The sequence below is a fragment of the Malaya genurostris genome, chromosome 2 (genome assembly GCF_030247185.1).
Source record: "Malaya genurostris strain Urasoe2022 chromosome 2, Malgen_1.1, whole genome shotgun sequence".
Classification (NCBI taxonomy): domain Eukaryota; kingdom Metazoa; phylum Arthropoda; class Insecta; order Diptera; family Culicidae; genus Malaya; species Malaya genurostris.
This window is the reverse complement of record NC_080571.1, coordinates 118,671,012-118,692,207: the sequence shown is the minus strand read 5'-3', so window position 1 is coordinate 118,692,207 and position 21,196 is coordinate 118,671,012. Positions and strand designations below refer to the sequence as shown.

Below are 21,196 nucleotides of genomic sequence, written 5' to 3'. Positions count from 1 at the left end.
GTATTTTACAACGTGGGTTTGTATGTTTGCAACGGCATAACTCCGGAATCACACAAGGGATAGCCAACAAACTCGACACTTTAGACAGTTTTAGAGGGAAGAGAGCGTAGCAAGTGTCATTCAAAGGTTACATTATAAAAATTTATAATTTGACGAGAATCGATACTTTTTGAAGACCATATATACTTTTTGTAAAACTCTAATAAGGCTAATTTCAAGGGAAAAAATTTACTTTTTTACCCCCAAATTTATGCTAGGTGCATAAACCCATTTTCAAATTGGTTTTACGTTTCGTCTTCGACTCATCAGTATGTAGCAGTTTATACCTTTGAAAAAGGGAGTTTAATGTGAAGTTTGTAGATTTTTTCCAAAAACACGATACTTCTTGCTGTGTGCAGATATTATTTTCATTTCAGATAACCATAAGGGTATTCTAGGGGAGGAGAAAGATTGAATGAAGTACGGGTGTCAACGAAGGGAGACGGGAAGTAGTGCAAAGGAAAAATTGTTTATATGATCGAACATAACCCCGAAACAACTCAATAGATTACCACCTAACCTGGAACAAGTAATCCTTACTGCTCATAGATTGCTATAAGGTATATTTTAAGGTGGAGAGGGGAGGGAGGAATTTGAGAAAATATGTATCGAATGTTGTGAAATTGACATTTTTTGAAAGGCACAGATATTTATTAAAACTAAGACATTATCGCAAGGATATTTATTCAGGTGAAAAGACAGCATATCTCTAACGAAGAAGATCTTAGTCCAATTGTTTGTATGTAGCGACATAATTCCATAACAACTCAGTAAATTATATGAACAAATTTATTACTCTTGAGATCTAAAATCATATCCTAGTGCTTGATTGGCTATCGGGTGTTGGCGAGAACTTGAAATTCCGCAAATACTCATAAATTGTTCTTTATTTTATGTATACCCTTCATTTTTAAAAGAACACAAACCGTATCAACGCCGAATGTTGACTTCAATAGCAAGTTTAAATTGAAAATATTACGAAAAAAATTTAAATGCAAATAGTTACAAGATCCTTGGTAAATGTATTTCCTTTTATATATATATATCAGGCGCGTATACAGGGGGGGGGTTTTAGGGGTTCAAACCCCCCCCCCCGAAACAAAAAATTATAACCCATGGGAAACATTGTGATATAAATTGTACATGTGTTGATTTATCACCATGTTCTAAAACCCCCCCCCCCGAAAATTTTCTCTGGCTACGCGCCTGATATATATATATATATATATATATATATATATATATATATATATATATATATATATATATATATATATATATATATATATATATATATATATATATATATATATATATATATATATATATATATATATATATATATATATATATATTTCATCAAATCAAACTAGTCGCAATTGAAAGGTCTCACCGTCACCCAGAACGCTATTGAATGGTTTTGAGATCGGATGTCTACTTTTTGAGTTATACGAATTTTCATGTAAATTTTTTTTTTGTCTTCGACAGTATCTGTCACATTTGACATTGAAAACAAAATATGTTTCCAGACTTAGATTCCGCACAGTAGTACCTATCCAACAAGCCATAGATTGTTAAAATCCGTCCATTTTCAACAGAGATATCGACAATTTTGTGTAAGCGACTTTTTCCCCTATTCCTGCAGTTTTATTTTCGGAGATGACTCAACCATTTTCTAAAAACTCAGATTCATATGAAAAATCGAATGCTCCCAAGCAAGGTTCATGAAACTACAGGATGATATGTGAAACGAACTTAAAATCGTGTAACTCATTTCTCTCGTAGATGGCTGAACCGATTTAAGATTCAAATGAAATCTAAAAAGCAAACCGATATAGAAGATAACAATCCCAAAAAGCTTTAAAGTTGGATTCAAAACTATTGCAATTTATTCGTCATATTAAATTATGGCCATACGAATCGGTTTGGATTATGCTGGTTCCTGAATACCGGCTCTGGAAGTACCGTAAATAATTACGAAAAACACTAAAGTGGAATTCACTTCGACATCTCATGGAATGTTCATTCGATTGTCACACGTTTAGATTCAAATTCAATCCGATTTGCAAGTTTCGACACTACTGGGTAATGAGTGATTGAAATCTCAAATTGACGCTTAAAACGACGGTCATTAAAATAATATCATGAGAACTAAAAGACCGAAGAATATTCATACAAAAAACACATGCGGATTGATAAAAAAAGATATCATCTCGCTGCTAGGTGGATTAAGCTATACAATGTATATTTCACTTAGTTAGTTATACAATGTATATTTCACTTTTTCAAGATTTCCTGTTGGTTTCCTACGACCTTTCTTCGACCCCATTTGTGTTGAAGTAGCAGTTTCCGAGCTACGACGATTGGAATAAAAAGCATGCAAAATTATTCGCCGTAATATTTTGATGGATATGCCTCTGATACCAATTCCTCAACACGACCGATCAAACTCCTAAGCTACCATGCTGTTGGAGATGCTCTTGAATTAAAATATTAACGTTACGGCATAACAGTTAACCGTTGCCATGAAAAGACTAAAATGGAATACTTTGAATCGTATGGTTAAAGAAAATACAAGAATTCAATTCAAACCTTCAAAGTAAAACAAAGAATACTTATACAAAAAATATTGAAGCTCTACCAATGCTAAGCACAGTAATATTTGTGCTTAGCATTGGTAGAGCTTATCGTATATAATCTAGATCTTTATACATTCATAAATAATATTTATAATCTAGAGGATTTTATTTTTAAAAAATCATTCTAACTGTAAAGATAGATTCTGAAAAGTCATCTAACACCTTTTCTACTCAACTTCAAACTGTTCAATGAGTTCAACTGTTCAACAATAATTAAGGCTCGTAGTCATTTTGGGATAAGGCTAGGTAAACGGTTTGAGCAAAGAGCACATGACTATATATAGGATAACGGTACCCCCATTCACCTTTGCTCCAGTAGTCATCTCATAACAGCAGGAATGTACAATTTTCAAACAAATTTTTCTGCTGTATTGCTTCTTAGAACCGAAGCAAAGATATTGTATCCTATTTCATCATAATTCGTTGATTGAAAGTCTACTAATGAAATTACTATTGTTGCAATAGTCCTATCATCGTTCGACATTTCGGTGCAAAGAAGCATTAACTTTACGTCTGCTCAACGGTTTACGTGGAACCGCTGGGTGACATTAGCAGTTCAACATGAACTACTAATGCATTGATGAGTAAAAACCGAAGCGTAACAATGATAAACATAATTAACGTTTATTAGGAGCATCCGATTGCAGAAAAACGTGACAGATGATATCAATATTATGATCGTACTTTTAATTATTATTATTAAAAATGAAGATGCTGTTTAGGATTGCCTATATTTCTTAAATGTAATAAATTATCATCGTTGCTTGGTTTTATACAACTTCCACGTCATAAAATCTGTTCTATAGAATGATAGGAACTAACCCCCAGAACATCACGATCAAGCTATACATCTCTTGTTTTTTTTTCTTTACAATGTAGAACAGCAGTAAGCGTTATATCACTGCCCATTCTAATCACGTCGTTCATTCACTACATCCTTCGGATGGTGTTTATTAGCACACCAAAAGTACAATACCCGCGATCAATCAGCCAGACAAACGGATTTAATTGAGTTGTAAAAACAGCATCCACTTCATTATCTGCAATTTTCTCGAACAAAATCTTCCTTCTAGATGATAGTAATGGGTGAAATTTTACAGGTTTATAGATAAACGTGCGATCACAATCGCGCCACCACCAACACACAAACGAAACAACGGATTTCATTGAGTTAGACGCCCGCAGTCCGTACGGTTCCATTGCCCCTAGGCCATGCAATGCCAAAACGTTAAAGGAAAAACAATAAAAAAATAGACGGTTTGTTTTTTCGATGAGAAATTTAGGGAAATCCGCCCTTTCCCATTGGAGAGATTGACCTCCGACTAAAAATGTTCAGTACAACGAACTCCAATTAGATGAAAGTAAAACCGGGAACCTGAATTTTAACCTACGTTTTACAACACGAATAAACGTGCGTTGCATCACCACGCTTATGTACGGATCCAGCTTCGTTCTTAAAAAGTCAATAAACGTCGACCGCCAAAAAGCAATAAAACCACCGATATTCGGTCTGGCTCACTCGGAGTCAGCGATCCAACGCCAAGGTGAATAAAACAGTAAAAATAAAAGGCAACAACAGATATTACCTTAATTAGTTGTCCGTTGTTTAGCTCCTCTTCGGATCGATCAATTCTACATAAAACACTATATCGATTCACAGGAAACCGTTCTTTACGTAGGATCTATGCTGTGCGAAGATGCTGAGTTTTTCTTCTTTTGTGCTTCTCACCTCTGGGAAATTTCAATGACTCCGTAGGTGACGAAAGTCCACTATACAAGCACGTTTCGACCGAATCAAATTCACACTCGATTTACGCAAACTCCACTTCTAGGTCAATTTCATTATTCTCCAGAATAACGTTGTCGATCACACGCAGAGAAGCACTAGTTCAGCCAACGGTTCAACTATGTTTACAATTGCCTTACGATTTCCTCTTCTTTCGGTTTGGTCCAACAGAGCTGTGCTTGAAGTTTTCTGCGGGTTTCACTTTCTTAGCTCCAACCTGTCAATGAGTCATTCAGTTATCGTTCACTTCAGCACACATCAAATCCGGAAGACTGGCTGCAGCGAGAAGGACATAAAAATCTACATATATCGGCTAATCCCGAACCACTCAACGAAATTTGCAAGCTCTGGAAAGAAAAACAATAGTAAGAATGAGTACTAGAACTAGGAATTTTTTAAGATTTAAAAGTTCAATATGTTCCGTTAAATTATCGATAAGTGGAATCATATTTCTTTTAGTTTAATCTATTAACAAACTGAACGCAGAATATCGACATTCTTCAGGTGTGGGATACTGAGAAGTCCGTTAGATTGTGCATACAAAAAACAACATAAGCGACACATGCCAACACTACATCGAAACTGGACGTTGCTATTGACTTAGCAGTCGACACGCTTCAAAGAACCGACATTGAGCGGGATGACAAAATGATCGGTTCGTTTAGGTTTATGTCAACTGTTCTAGTGACAAAACAAAATCAGCTGCCCTTGGGAATTGTGTACATTTTTTAAATGTTTGATTAACAGTAAACCATCAATTCGACCGTCCCACGACAAAAGGGCCTAACTGCAAATGACAGTTTTTCTTTGTTTACTTTTTCTTTCACGATTTACCGAACTGATTTTATATTTGACGCTTTACTCTTCGCAAAACTTTCAAAGTAAAACTACAATCTTTTGATTTATATTGGAAACTTTAGAGAATTTGCAATAATGGCTCCGTAATAATCAAAAGAAAAAGTAAACAAAGAGAGGCTCTCATTTGCAGTTAGGCCTTTTTGTCGTGGGACTATCGAATTCTTGAGATGTTCTGTACTTGTTTTTCATTGGAAGAGCTCTGCCTACATTTCTATTGTTGTACAGCTCCACTGCTAACATAAAACCGAAAAATCTGTTACTGACATCTGATCTGTGTTTGTAATTGTCGATTCCAAATATCATGTTTTTTTTTTGTTTATTTCCGCCACCCCAATAGTACTTTGGCCACAGTAAATATGGATCAACAATATTTTCGGCCACTTTTTGGAATACTCTTTGTACTTAAAATAAGCTAAATAAGTTACCTTGAAATTAACCTATAGCTAGATTGTAAAGCTCTTCTAGCTATCAACATAACAATGTCATCTCTAATTCAAATTTAAAATTAGTTTGCTCAAAGCGCAATTTTGTAATCTGTCTACTCAAATACAAACAGTTATTGCTATATGATATTGCAACGTACGACGTGGAGTAGAAACAGCTGGACTCCGACGTTTAAAACGTCTTTTTTCCTGTTCTATGTAGCGTTTCTGGTGATGTTAAAAATTGAAATTTATTTCATGTGGCAAAACATCCACAGGTGGAATCCATTAGCCACACAAGTAAACATAACTGTTATATTACTTTTTGCAGGACCTGGTCGAGAACTTACTACCTTGATCAAAAAGTTCCCAGAATCACCACCGTATGGTGCTCTCAGTCACCCGGTTAGATTTTTTTCAAGTTGCCACATCTGTTATTGATATTCTATCAAATTATCAGCATGATACCTGGCCATTTGTAAAAGTTACGCTGAATTGAGTACATCTGCGATTGTACGTGTCCTCGAATTTGCGCAATTTTCAAAATGGAATTGAATTTGCAACAACGAGTTTGCATTAAATTTTGCGTTAAAAAACGGTTTCAATGGTGCGACGACATTGCAAATATTAGAAGAGTGTTTCGGCAATGATACTCTGAAGAAAACTGTCGTTTTTCAGTGACATGAACCTTTCAGAAGTGGCCGTGAGTCTTTGAATGATGATGAGAGGATTCCTTCCACAAGTCCAGACCGTCAACAAGGAGTATGGTTTTAGCGTTATGAGTCGTGAAGCAGTTAGCCGAAAAATACCAGATTTTTGGGAAAACAACTCGTGCACCGTTGCACAATGCCATCGTTATCCGAAACAAAAAACAAAACGAAACTATTCAGCGCCCACCGAAATCACCTGATTTAGCTCCCTGCGACTTTTTCCTATTCGGTCGACTCAAGAAACCGTTCCGTGGAACGCGTTTCAGTACCCGATATGAGATTATGGAAAACTGAATATAAAAAATGTTTTGAGGATTGGATTAAGCGCTGGCATAAGTGTGTTGCAGTCGATGGGGAGTACTGAATGTCGATTTTGATGAATGATCTTGTATTTTGAATTCTCTGAATAAATACCAGGAACTTTTTGATCAAGGTAGTATATACATTTATTTATTTTCACGTCTAGAAATCACTTTATCGATAGCTGGGTCAAGATAGAAGAAAGACTCATTCAGTACACCGTCGGCGCTCGCAAGTACTTCAGAGAGCCCTTTTTCTTCAAAATTCGCTTACACTTTCTTGCACCAACTCCGAATATCGAGCTCTGTAACATTGTTGTTGACAATCAGTCACCTTACGCAATATCAAAATTCTTATGGCGAAAATGCAACTTTTCTAAAAATATGGAAGGTACTTTGGACATGGCGTAATTTTTAATTATGAAAGATTGTTTTGTTTTCATTTTCATAATAGCTTTCAAATAGCTCATAATTATTGGCCTACGGTGCGAACAGAGTGGAACCCATATTACTGGTTTGTAGATCTGATTTATTCGTAAATGGGTATGAAACTAAGAAGCCCAACTATACTTTTAGACAAGTAGGATTTCAAGTACGTTTTTGCTAACGCATTGGCATGAGTCCATGTTATTCGAAAGGTTCAAATCAGGTACAGTCTTCCCAAATAAGCACCGAATACCACACTCGAGATAGTTCTTCACTTTTACCACACTCTTAATTGTTGTTCTAACCCGAACTCATACATTTGTAAAGGGTGTTTTTTCAAGAGCCTGCTGATTTCAAATTTAAACAAAACACTTGCCAAATTATGAAATGGCCAAAAAATTTTTATTTGGTCGATAATTTTTTGGCTTTTAAAATTTAAATATGATTTCGGGCACTGACCGCCAAGACTATTTTTTAAAAAGGTCATTCAGGAAGTCCAATTTTCGGCCACTTTTTCAAGCATTTGCGTATTTCCGCAATGACGTGTTGAACATTGGTTTCCAATCGTTACTGGATTATCCACATAAACCAATGACTTCACGTATCCCCACAAAAAATAATCGAGTGGCTTCAAATCACACGAGCGCGGAGGCCACTTCACCGGTCCATTACTCGAAATGATGTTGTCGTTGAAATGTTCTTTCAATAAGTCGATTGTTTTGGCCGCAGTGTGACAAGTGCACCAGTCTGTTGAAACCACATTTCGTCCACATCCATATTTCGAAAATTTGGCAACTGTATCTCTGAACTCTGAAACTTCGCCAAGATTGAGTTAAGTCCCTAAGGCTTCTTTTTTCAACTAAAAAAAGAAAACAAATTAGGCCCAAGGTTGATTTTCTTTAAACTTTTTTCATCAAATTTACTTTGAAGGTTGTTTTATGGAATCACTTATTTGAAAGCTAAGGAAAAGACGCACATTTCATGTCTTGGACGAATTTTTGTATCTTTATTAGATTTTACAATACAGGCTGTTGAAAAAAGGCTCTTTTTTGTAAACGCGAAACTTCAAAAAATCATATCTCGTAAATTCCAAGTACCATATCGAAATAAAAAAATACGTGTCGAATATTTTCGCGTTCTTTACCGAAACAAGATAGTTAGATGAAAAAAATAATTTTGGGTGGCTGATTTTGCGTGGAATGCCCCATATGTATGTATGAGTTATGGAATGAACAATAAACCACATTCTTTTAATTTTCTTTTAATTCAAATCATCATTTTCGTTTTTACTCAATGCGAATTTACAATTTCGGTGTGTGAATTCTGTGAATTTACATCTAGTGTTATGCATATGATTGAAGCAGATAATTAAACATAAAGTTGCTTTGCAATTCTGTACGTTTCAATATAATTTAATCGCAAAACTAAGCGTTAATTGAAAGATACAGCTCTGTTCATTAAAATCTCAATGCAATCCAATTTAGTTTTGCATCGATGATGGTTTTCAATTAAACTTTCGATTCAACCCATGACTATTCCATGTTACCATTGATTTACATGTCGTGTAAATTTCATTATTTCTTTCTGTGAAGGGCTATAAACCTTGTTTCTTGCCAAATAAAAAAAACAAACGGTAACACTGAAATTCACGGCTTTGCTCCGATCATCTTAATCTCATCCTTCACTTTGATTATTATTTGATTTGTTTTATCTTTCCTCTATCACTGTTTCGCCAGAACCTAAGACGGCCCCGGTGTATAGAAAAGTACTACAAAAATAAATTTCCCCGCTTTTCCCCATGTACGGGGCAAAGCGGGGTACTTTTTAAAATCTCACGATAATATCATTTACATTAACAAATCTTTATGAATATTTGGAAAACTGATATTCCGTCAATAATTGAAGGTTAGAAAATTATTCTTGCCATTTTTTACAAAAATTGTTCAAAGTTACAAAGTTAATTTTTTGCATACCATTCTGTAGAAATATAAACAATTTAAAAAAACGACTACAATGAATATAAAGTAAATTGAAGTAAAGTTCGAGGGTGTTTCAAAACGAAATTCCAAATTTTGTCCAAAAGAGATATCAAGAAAATCCAGCTTTGTCCCCCTTTTTCCTGTCGGAAACATGACTTTGTTTCTTTGTTTGTTTGAAGCATGAACTGCTTTATGAGCACTGATAAAAAAAAAGTTACAACATAGCAACCGACTCTTTGACGTTTTGTGCGCGTAAAATGCTTATTTAGACGACAACTGCAACGACATTTTAGACTTATTTAGACGACAACTGGAAATAGCAGAAAGATCCCACAAAAAGATATTGTTAGTTAAAAAACTTTTGTTAAGAAAAGACCTAAATATCAAAAAAAAAAAAAGAGGGGCGTTTTAGTTGGGAGAGGCGCTTCTGACTCTAACTAATGTACGTACTTTGTTCGTTCGGGTACGGTGTTCGAAATGTACCGTACCCTTGAACCTAGTCTAGCAGTAAGTTTGAGGTTTTATATGAAATTCAGAGAAAAATAGAGTATCATATTGTTTTAGTATGATACTTCACAACATATAACATAACAACATCATAGTTGCCAAAATAATGATGATTCATTCATCATTCATCATTATAGATTTCAAACCGTTTTTGCTATAAACAAGTCATATCATTCAGTTCGCTTTCACATCTCATCCAAGTCAGTCGATAAAACAAAACCGCTTACGTTCGGGACGAAAGAAACCAAATACAGTATTGTGTAGTGATCAATAGAACGACTTCGAAAATGAGTGAACCAAACGAACAAAAGCTACCGTCGACACGAAAGAATACAATTGTTGTTGACTTCAGGCAGTGCTTAAGGAGCAAATGCATCTTGACATTAAACGTGTGCATTTACTTCAATGCAATAAGACAAAGAATGTTGTTTACATCCAGTTTTATAAAGAGTTGGATGCAATTCAATTCGCAAAAGAAAATAATAATGTGCACTATGTGGCGCACGAAAACATTAAGTACAACATTCCAGTATATATGGAAAATAGTGCTATAGAAAGTCGTGTGCATGATCTTCCCTCAAGCGTCATCGATCCTTATATTCGTAAAACTATGTTTTACGAAGTATCCCCTTCAACGAAACCATCCAACGTATCCCCTATAGAACAAAGTACACCAGCTGCAGTTAACAGCTTACCATCCAACCAACCAGCAACTGCAAACAATGTACAACAAGGCGCATCTACTGCAACTAGCAACGAAATCAACAATACCACCGATGCGGCAATGGATGACGAGACGAACCACGAACAAACTGCCCCTCAATCCTCGCTGGAGGGAAATGGAAGCTCCTTTCCCCCTAGAAAAAAGGTGACAACGAGATCCAATACAAACAAAATTAGCTAAAAACTCAGTTCAATCGGCCACGTAAAGCTTGTACGCAAATAGGCCTGAATAAAAATATCTATTATAAAAAAGTCATATCAATATGATAAATTCTTGTTATTAACTGTATTTATAATATTGTATTATTATTGAAACATAGTTTTACAAGATATCGAGAGAGAGACCATCAGGGTACCCAAAAGAAATGGGCAGAACGAGTGGAAATGCTAACTTGTTACTATTAACAATACGTGGATAAAAGGTTCTTCACCCCACCTATTGGGACTAATTTCCATTGCGATGGCGTTTACTGCGACTTATTCATATGATGTAGATATTGAAAGGAGATTCTTCAACACTCCCGTGGAACGTTTGGCAGAACTGCTTATTATTAAAAGTGATGTACCCTGGATCCACCTATTTGGCTTCTTTTTGCCCCTTCGTAAAGTGTCTATCTGACTATGTTCAGTGGGTAATGATTATTCAACTCGTGATGTGAAAGTTTTTTTTTAATTGCCCACCACACTCCCCCACACCAAAAAGCACAACAAGGAGCCCCCTGGTAATAGATCTCAGTTCATTAACACTGGTAATTTTAATACTAACAAAAAAACCTGTTTTAATCCACCTAGTGGTGTAATGATGCCTTTCTCATATCAATCATACTATCCATATATAATACTGTGGTATTCTTCAAAATAATTTTCTGCGATTCTTAAAAGAATAACCGAAATCGGTTTGTTTGACCGTCTACTGATAAAAACTATCAATTGGAAAAGATTTGAGGTCGATTTAGAAATGAATCCGCATCCGGATCCGCATGAAATTCAGGAATTACGTATGGGACCACAGGACCTTTCATTTGAATCTAAGTTTGTGAAAATCGGTCGCGCCATCTATGAGAAAAGTTAGAACACATATTTTCTTTTTTTTTGCACATACCTCATAACTCCCGAACCGGAAGTCGGATCCAAAAAATATTCAGGAATTTTTTACAGGACCTTTCATTTGAATCTAAGTTTGAGAAAATCGGTTCAGCCATCTCTGAGAAACGTTAGTGCACTTATTTTCACAATTTCTTGCACATTTTACCCCATAATTCCGGAACCGAAAGTCGGATCCAAATAATATTCAGGAATTTTGTATTAGACCACAAGACCTTTCATTTGAATCTAAGTTGGTGAAAATCGGTTTAGCCATCTCCGAGTAAAGAAGTGAGTGCAAAGACATACACAAACACACACACACACACACAGAGAGAGAGAGAGAGAGAGAGAGAAATATTCTGGTCTAATTTAAATTATTGTGCTAACAAAGAAATAATAAATGACCAATATTATTCCGAGAATCAAAATTTCAATGCATAATAATTCATCTGAGTAAATTCTGATTCGTTTTCCCACGATACATTGTTTCAGAGTATCTCCAAATGAAGTTTTTTCTCTAACGCAACTACTCAATTTAAGTATTTACTCTGCAAACCCAATTGTATGCCATTAATACTGTAATACTGTAATAATTGCACTAAATTATTCGTAAATATCGAACGGTATATCAGACCGACCAGGAAAAATGCTTGTTTTTAACTTGTCCATACTATTTTAAATCATCTCCAAATACATGTTCATAATCCATCACCATTTTGTCATGACTCATTAACGAGTGTACTGTTGGTAAATACGTTCGAAAATAGTCAAAGCAAGCCAAAATTTTCAATCGAAAACTGTACCGAAGTCTACGTCACGAAGCACTTATTAATGGTGGCATACTTTGTAAGTTTATGTGAAAATCAGCTTGATTCCAAATTATTGAGTGGCTCACATAAGCGACGCACCGCCATTCTATCAGTAATGCAGCGCTACGGAGCCTGTCATTAATTTGAATTTTTATAACCTACATTTTCGAAACACCTCGTGCCGCGTCAGTCGGCAAAAATCGGGCCATATTCCCGGTAATGCTTTCGGGATGCAAAAAAAAGTTTATCGTGTTCCCCGACCGTCTCGCGAAACTGCCTGAATCTGAGTGCGCTGCACTCAACTGTTACGAAACGTTGGCCATTGCGAAATTGACCAGTAAGCCAAAGACTGGCTGCTGGTAGGTACATCACATGGTTCGCAAAACACCAGAACAATTTAATAGGTGCGAGGAAAATTGAACACTGTGAGCCGATAATTGAGCAATTTCCCAAATTTTGGCGGCTTCTATTGTTATCGACTGCCGGATCGAAAATCCATTTCGTAACTTTTTTTTTCACCTCCACGCACTCAGCAATCTGGGCTTTCTGGCTACTGCGCCGGGTTTGATAACGAAGAAATGCCTAAGTGTAATAAATGAATCACAAATGGGCGAAAGAATACTGCTGCACAACAGATATGCCTACACGAAAAAATACAAATTCAATCCTAAAAAACAGTGTTCGAATGAGCTAAACGAAAAGAGGTTACTCAAATGAATTGGCCAGATGGGGAAAACAAACAATATTTTATGATCGTTAGAAATGATTGCTATGAACCTAGTACTTCTCGCGTTCATTTTCAAAATACTGTGTTAAGAGTATTTACACAATAAAGCCGAAAGAATGCAGGTTATTCATGTCAAACAAAATAAACAGAAATGTGGATACTGGAAAATACGTTGATTTGAACTGCCTTAGAAAATACTCACCCAGCATCCGTTTCATTCATACAAAGGATCACGTCTCTATCCAAATCAATATGATCACTGTGAACACTACACGTGATCGCGAATTGGAGACTTCCAAAGCTTACGTCGTTTACGAGGAAATTTGCCGGATAGATGAATCAGACGATTGTTTCGTACCCTGGATGTTCCTAACAGTTTAGTGGATATAATTACATTTACAATTACTCCTGATATGATCGTTACCGCCGCAAAAAGACTAAAAAAGTCATACTCTGTGGGACCTGACGGTATTCCAGCAATAGTTTATAGCCGTTGCGTTCACGTCCTGACCGATCCTTTATGTGCAATTTTTACTAAGTTGTTTAGGCATGGTATATTTCCAACAATCTGGAAACAGTCTTTTATGTTTCCAGTTTTTAAAAGTGGCGATCGCCTGAATGTTCGAAGCTATCGTGGTATAACTAGTTTGACAGCAGCGTCGAAACTATTTGAGTTAGTAGTAAGCGCTTCCATATTCGCCCTTATTCTGAATAACGACGTATTGATTTTTCAATCGAATGTGGTTCGATCGAATCATAGCTACCTTTGATTTTGCTAGCGTTATGGGGAATACAAATGAAATACGAGCGAAAAAACGATACGACGTTATTCATAATAAGGGCGATTATCTCAAACGAAGACATACATATCTACCGACCAGCATGGTTTTATGCGTGGACTATCAGTGAATACGACATGTATTACTCGGATCGAAGAAAAGTCACAAGTTGATGCAATCTGCACCGATCTAAAAGTTGAATTTAATCGAATATTTCATGGAATAATAATAGCAAAATTGTTCGAGAACGTTTGTAAAATGGTTGAACTTTTATCTATGCGACAGAGTACTACGTGTGCAGCTTGGCTCTTGTATTTCTTCTCCGTTCACGAATAAATCGGGTGTTCCTCAGGGCAGTAATCTTAGTCCACCACTGTTTAGGCTGTTCTTCAACGATGCTGCTTTACTACTTGGCGTCGGATGCAGATTGGTTTACGCTGATGACTTGAAGCTGTATCTGGCAGTCCATGCTGTTGAAAATTGTGTCCATCTTCAGGAGCTCCTATATATTTTCGTAGGCTGGTGTCGACGGAACTTTTTAATTATCAGTACCGTGAAATGTCAAGTTATAACTTTTCATCGTAAAATAAATCCAATAGTATTCGACTATCAAACTGATGGACAAACGCTTGATAGAGTCGAATTTGTCAATGATCTCGGCGTTTTGTTGGATGCTAAACTCACCTTTAATCTACACCGTTCAACTTTAATTTTCAAAGCAACGCAGCAACTCGGATTTATTGCAAAAATTAGTCGGGTCTTCAAGGATCCGTATTGTCTGAAAGCGTTGTATTGTTCATTGGTGCGTCCACTAGTTGAAAATGCGTGTTTAATTTGGAGTCCTTACCAACTGGTTTGGAATTTACGGATAGAACGTGTACAAAAAAGATTAATTTGATTTGCTTTGCGGGACCTCCCTTGGCGGAACCCACTGGATCTCCCACCGTATCCTGACCATTGTCACCTGATTGGACTGGAAACACTAGAGCGACGTAGAAAGATACAGCAAATGTTACTTGTGGCTAAAGTAATCAACGGCGATATTGACTCTCCAAAGATCTTATCTCTTTTCGACTTCCGTGCTTCTCAGCGACCTCTACGCTAGACTAGTCTATTTCAACACAGGTCCCATCGTACTACATTCGGACACCATGAACTTATAACAGCATGTATCCGAGCATTTTCCAAAGTTGAGCATCTATTCGAATTTGGGTAACCATCGCATTAGTTTGCACAAAAATTATCAAGTGTTCCTTTTTTATAAATTGACCGTTTGTACCTTTTTCCCTTCATTCAGACTATTATTTGTCAGATGAATTGTTTGAACAAATAAACAAACAAACACCCCGAGTTATCATGAGCTATCAAGGAATTAAAGGAACTTTGTTTCTTAGGTCATTAGCGAAAAAAAAACAGAACGGGCCAAACTCTTTTAGGAAATTGAAAAAAGAATATCCAATACAACTAGGTTTATTTATAAGGGAGAGTGTTCGGTTACCGACACCCTTTTCTTTTAAGCTTATATCTTCTGACTAACAGTGCACATTATGCGGACATATATACATCAATGAAAAGCAAAACTTCCTAGCTAACAACTGAACCAAGTTGATTCAATCGTTTGAAGAAAAATTTATTATCAATTTAGTAAAGTGGTAAATTTTGGCCATTTCAAAAAAGGTGTTCAGTTACCGGCACCCTAAAAATTTCACTAAAAATGGGAAAATATAAGTAAAGACTGCAGTTATTCAAAGAAAAAACAATTTATTTTTCTTTTTGGAAACGTTTTGGACAAAAGTCTTCATTTTCTGATGGCGACTTCACCTTGGCTCTCTTGATCGATGATTTGGATGGTGGCGCCTTTGGTGTTGATTTGGCCGGTCTTCTACGCAGCTAGATGTTTGACCAAAACTTTGGCTTGCTTTATCTCGACAGCAGCCTGCATATCACTAAGATTTTTTTACGATTTGTCGAAAAAAATGGAGTGCCGGTAACCGAAATTGGTAGACATTTTGAAAATGACAAAACAAATCTTTGGTTACGATAATTTTGATAGCATCCGGTATTAAATCACGAAATAGATCGATTGCACCTCATAAATTTTCAATCCATTCACCTTTTCGATTGATGCTTTTCAATTTATGATAGTATAAAAAAGTCATAAAAACTTTTGTGTTGATTTTCACGCAATTGAAATTTGACACACATGACATTTGTCGGAATGACGCTATCTGCTTTCTGTCAAAAGTTAAGTTACGGTGGGGTGCCGGCAACCGAACATCTTCCCCTACCGTTGTTAAGCTTCAGTCATAAGCTACAATTCCGAATTTGTGGTTCGAAAATACATGCATTAGTTTCCGTACAAAGTCGCGATGAAGTGACCAATCCAAAATCCAAAATTTCAGAAACTGCAGGGTTAAACCGGACACCGACACTCTGGTGAAACCGGACAATTCTTGGAAATTGGAAAAGCACCCATTAGACCTAGATTTTTACCCAGTTGTGTAATTTCAACCTTCAGCTCCGATTCCCAATTTGTAATTTGAAAAAATATGCCTGAGTTTAGTCACGATGAAATGACCCACCCAAAATCCAATATTTAGGAACCTATGGGCCTAAATCGGACTATAAAGTTTGTTGGGTATACATATACTGATATTTTGCTCAATTTTTCAAACTGAATCGATTGGAATTTCCTAAATTGAGCGAATTTTATAGATTTTTTATATATTTACACACTCGGATTTTATTTGGTTGTTCGTTATTCCTATTGATGAGAACTTCCGGTCTTACGCTTATGCTTACATCTACTCACGTTTCGTTTAAGAGCATAACAATCTGTTTTTCGTGAAAAAAAACTAAATTTCTGCCATAATTGAATTTATTAATCGTGACGGTAAATTTTGAAAATATATTTCTAGCTTCTGGAATCGATAATCGACGATTCTTTCGCATCCCAGTCTTTGCTAATCGTCAGTGATAAGTACAAGATTCAGACTAGAAATTGATTTCGAACAAATCTATTAGATGGATAATGAATATTATCCGGGTCTGACTTCAGATATTACAGGGTAAAATATATAAAAACAAAGTAATAATGTCACTGAATTAAATTAAATGATTCATAATGAAAAGAAGTCATAGTGGCTAAAAGTCGACTTCAAGTCATCGAAACCTAAAGTACCGAAAGTAGTGTCAAAAACTCCAAAACATCATTATCTCAGAGATGGCAAAATTGATATTCACACACTTAGAATCCAACAGAAGGTCATGTGGTTCCATTGATTGCTTTCAATTTTTTCTGGAACCAACTTCCGGAAATACAAGGTGATGTGTGTTTTAAATCTCAAAACGTCATTTAGAGCTGTGAAACAGAAAAACGTCAAAAGTTTTCAAAATTTGGTTAAAAACAGTTTCAATTAGTAAGTTATGTTAGTTAGTTATGGATCAGGGTAATTTCGCCGAAAGCCGTTTCGCCGAAAGCCATTTCGCCGAAAGCCATTTCGCCGAAAGAATCATCGCGCCGAATCCTGAAATTGTCTTAAAATCGTAATTGGAATTGATTTAAAATAAAGACAAATGGAAGATTATAGCTCTAACGCCCGTTTTGTTGACCTACAATTGTACTTCTTGAATAAAAATTGATTCTTGTACTCTTGAATAAAAAAATGATTCATGAACCTCAGAACGGAGTTCCTAAGAGAACTTGTTGACTATTAGGTACTAAGCATCAAAGCAATTGCTTAGGTGTATCTACCAAGCAAATGAAGGTGGTATTTTCCGTTTTGGAAGTAAAAATGAAAAAATATCTAATGCTTTGTGCTGCCGAGCCATCTTGGCTTCGGTTATGTCCGCACATCTTTTAAAATCCCCATAAAAACCCACATATCTTCAGTTATGCGGGTTTTTATGTGGATTTTTTGTTGTCAGATGTTTTGAAAATTCATGAAATCTCAAGATCTGCTGTATTGAAAAATATTTGTTTTGAGAAAAATCGTCTTTGAGACTGGGGTCTTGAGTCGAATTTACCTCTGCTTCGGTGCAATACAATTATTTTTCTATTTTGAAAATGCTTGCAGTTTGATCTAAATTAGGGCAATCGATCCTGATTTTATCACCTTTTTTTGATGTTAATTTCCGGCATGGTTCAACTTTAAGTCACTGAACACTAGTAAATTCGACATAGAATATCTAACTTTGGTATCTTGTAAGTTATTCACGGTAGCGTATTACTGAGCATTTCGCAACAAAAAAGTTGAGAAATTGTTACCAACATTCATCCTCTAGTGTGAATCATAATGTAACGTTTTTTGCACTAACTTTTCTCAGAGATGGCTGAACCGATTTTCACAAACTGAGATTCAAATGAAATGTCTTGTGATCTTGTGTCTTCAATTGATTCAAATGAAAGTTCTTTAGGTTTCATACAAAATTCCTGAATTTCATTTTGATCTGACTCCCGGTTTCGGAGTTATGGGGTAAAATGTGCATAAAAATGAAATTATGTTTTCTAGCTTTCTCAAGGATGGCGTGACCGATTTTCATAAACTTAAGTTCAATAGGGTAAAGTTTGTTAAAAGTTTTATACCATCACTGAAAAGGGCGAAAAACCGTTAAAAAATTTCTAAATCGACCAAAATTTTCTCCAATTGATAGTTTTTATCAGGAGACGGTCAAACAAACCAATTTCGGTTATTCTTTCAAGAATAGAAAAAAAAATTATTTTAAAGAATACCACATCTATCTATCTATCTATCTATCTATATATATAAAAATGCAGAGATCATTCTTTGTAATCGCATCACGTAAGAACGGATGGACGGATTGAGATGCTTTTTTTTTGTTTGATCAGTTTTTACCCCCACCGGGTTCGTACATCAAAAAAATTAGGAAAACTTACCGAAAAAGTGGAAAAAACCAATAAAGTTATTTTGTATGGACAATGGAATTTTCCACTGAAAAAGTCGCCAATGATTGCTAGATCATCGATAGGTGTTTGAGGCATAACGAGTTGCATAAGTGTTTGGCCGTCGAAGGAAAGAATACTAGATCGTTGAAAAAATTGTTTGGCGCGCAACGAGATATTTAGTGTCGAGATTTCACATGCATACTTGATCGATGTAATTCGTCATTTCGAACCACGTGCTCAAATGGATATCAAAATTATTGCTTACTAATGTCGTTTTCGCTTAAAAAATCTGAAACTGACCCAAGGTAGTTTCATCAAACAAACACTTTTCACGAAACTGTGTTGATTTCGCACTTAGCAACGGGGGTTTGAGTAAAACTGATTTAAAAAACAGGTTCGAAACTGACTCGATTTTCAGTTCAACAACGTTGAAACTAGGTTCGAAACTGACTTCAAACAAACGGTTTGACAGCAGTTAGAGTGGAAGCTGGGTTAGGTTTGCATCAAGCGAAAACGACATGAATGACTTAATGACTGTTCTAGAAAACCGTTGTAGGCAGGAGAAGAAGTTTTGATATCATTTATCAGTTGATGAATTGTGTTCAATGGAGTCAGATGAATAGTATTGGTCATTGCGGGGACAAGATCAACAAATCAGAAATTTTTTTAATGAATCAATGTAAAGATTGCGCTGTAGAAGCGCTAAGGTCAAACTAAGAGATTTTCCTTGCATTTTTCTTTCAAATGATTTAGATTAGACTAAGCGCACACAGTAAGTGGTTATTAGATATCAATATTCAAGATGATTACCATAATGAATGAAGACTGTTATTTCATGTTGCATATTCTGTGAAGAATGTGCAAACTGGTAAGATCAATATCAAATTACAATTTAAGCGTCGTCTCCAAGCAATCAAAATTCCCCAGTACCTGAAAATATCCACTTTATTAGAGCTCTAAAGTACGCATGGTACTTTTTGATAACTTGAACATACAGAACAGATTCTGAGAAAAATTTCTCGCTGCTGTACAGCTGTACACACCGAATTATTTTTACGGATGTCGGTACAGTTTAACTGACTTTCAAACAACTGGACATTCGGTAATCTGTTCAGTAAAAGTTTTATTTGCTGAATGATCGGTACAGTTCCACTGAACTTCGATCTGTCATAATTCTAATGACTTCATCATCATTCAATACCGACGTTCGGTGAAATTTACAAAACAATTCTAAAAATATGTAAACGTCTTGATCCGTAAAGTATTACTGTTTTTTTGGTAAATTGTATTAGAGATCTGGGAAAGGAAGGAGCAATTTAGTTTTCAAAATATATTTCCATCCGATTAATTCATTTATTTTCGTGTGATGAATGAATTCAATTACATTTGCTCTCCAGAAATAATTTATTCAAATAAAATGATCAGATATCTTTCGGATGCAATTCAGTAGAATATGGGATCACCCTTCATATTTTTAGAGTGCTGAAATAAAAAGTTGTAGAAGGCTTTTTGAATATATTCACTAAATGAAAAATTACCGCTAGGAATCAGTATTATCTATTTTTCGCAAGCAATCAATTCGCACCACTTTTTGCCTTTCTCATATAGAAAGGTTATGAAAACCGACTTTTGAACCGAGGCCCGGAGGGCCGAGTGTCATATACCATTCGGCTCAGTTTTTCGAGTACGCAAAATGTCTGTGTGTGTGTGTAACGTTTTTTTGCACTAACTTTTCTCGGAGATGGTTGAACCGATTTTCACAAACTTAGATTCAAATGAAAGGACTTGAGGTCCCATAAAAAAATCCTGAATATTATTTGGATCCGACTTCCGGTTCGGGAGTTATGGGGTAAAATGTTCAAAAATAAGAAAATATATGTTCTAACTTTTCTCATAGATGGCGCGACAGATTTTCACAAACATAGCTTCAAATGAAAGGTCCTAATTCGTACGTAATTCCTGAATTTCATGCGGATCCGACTTCCGGGTCCGGAAATATAGGCTAATGTGGGTTAAAAATAGTATACCATCACTGAAAATGTCCGAAAATTATGTTATTTGACACATCTTTATTTCTGCTGAATGTATAGATATGATTACCGAAATTCTTCATTATTTTTTATTAATTTTCCGAATATTGGTAAAGCTTTCACTGAGTTCATCAAGAGAAATGACATTTCAGAGTTCACAGAACGTGTCAGTAAAAAATAAATAATTGTAACTTTTACATAGGATTTTCCAATATTCAGTAGTTTTTTGACAGATGACCGTAAGTTGAATAAATTTTTCGTAACTTTCAGTAAAAATAATATTTTACAGATCGTTGCCGGAAAAATTATTACCGAACACAAAAATAGAAATTTTTTGTGTATAAGAAACTGCTTCGGTTCTGTCGGGTGAACATTTACGTATGAGTAATTCCTTAAAACGGACTGTTCAGAATAGAAATCTGTGTATTTGTTCAGTTTTAGCTTAACAGAGGTATTACATATTTTCACATT

General features: G+C 35.6%; 1 protein-coding gene across 5 annotated transcripts in view; it reads right to left on the bottom strand.

Moving 5' to 3' along the window:
- The window catches only part of LOC131431618 (serine proteinase stubble), a 409,964-nt gene that overhangs the window by 383,349 nt on the left and 5,419 nt on the right, over positions 1-21,196 (bottom strand). For all 5 annotated transcript variants that reach the window (XR_009229703.1, XM_058597443.1, XM_058597444.1 and 2 more), the window contains exon 2: positions 4,265-4,811. The gene's annotated coding sequence lies outside the window, so the exon portion shown is untranslated. The remainder of the gene's footprint in view (positions 1-4,264; positions 4,812-21,196) is intronic.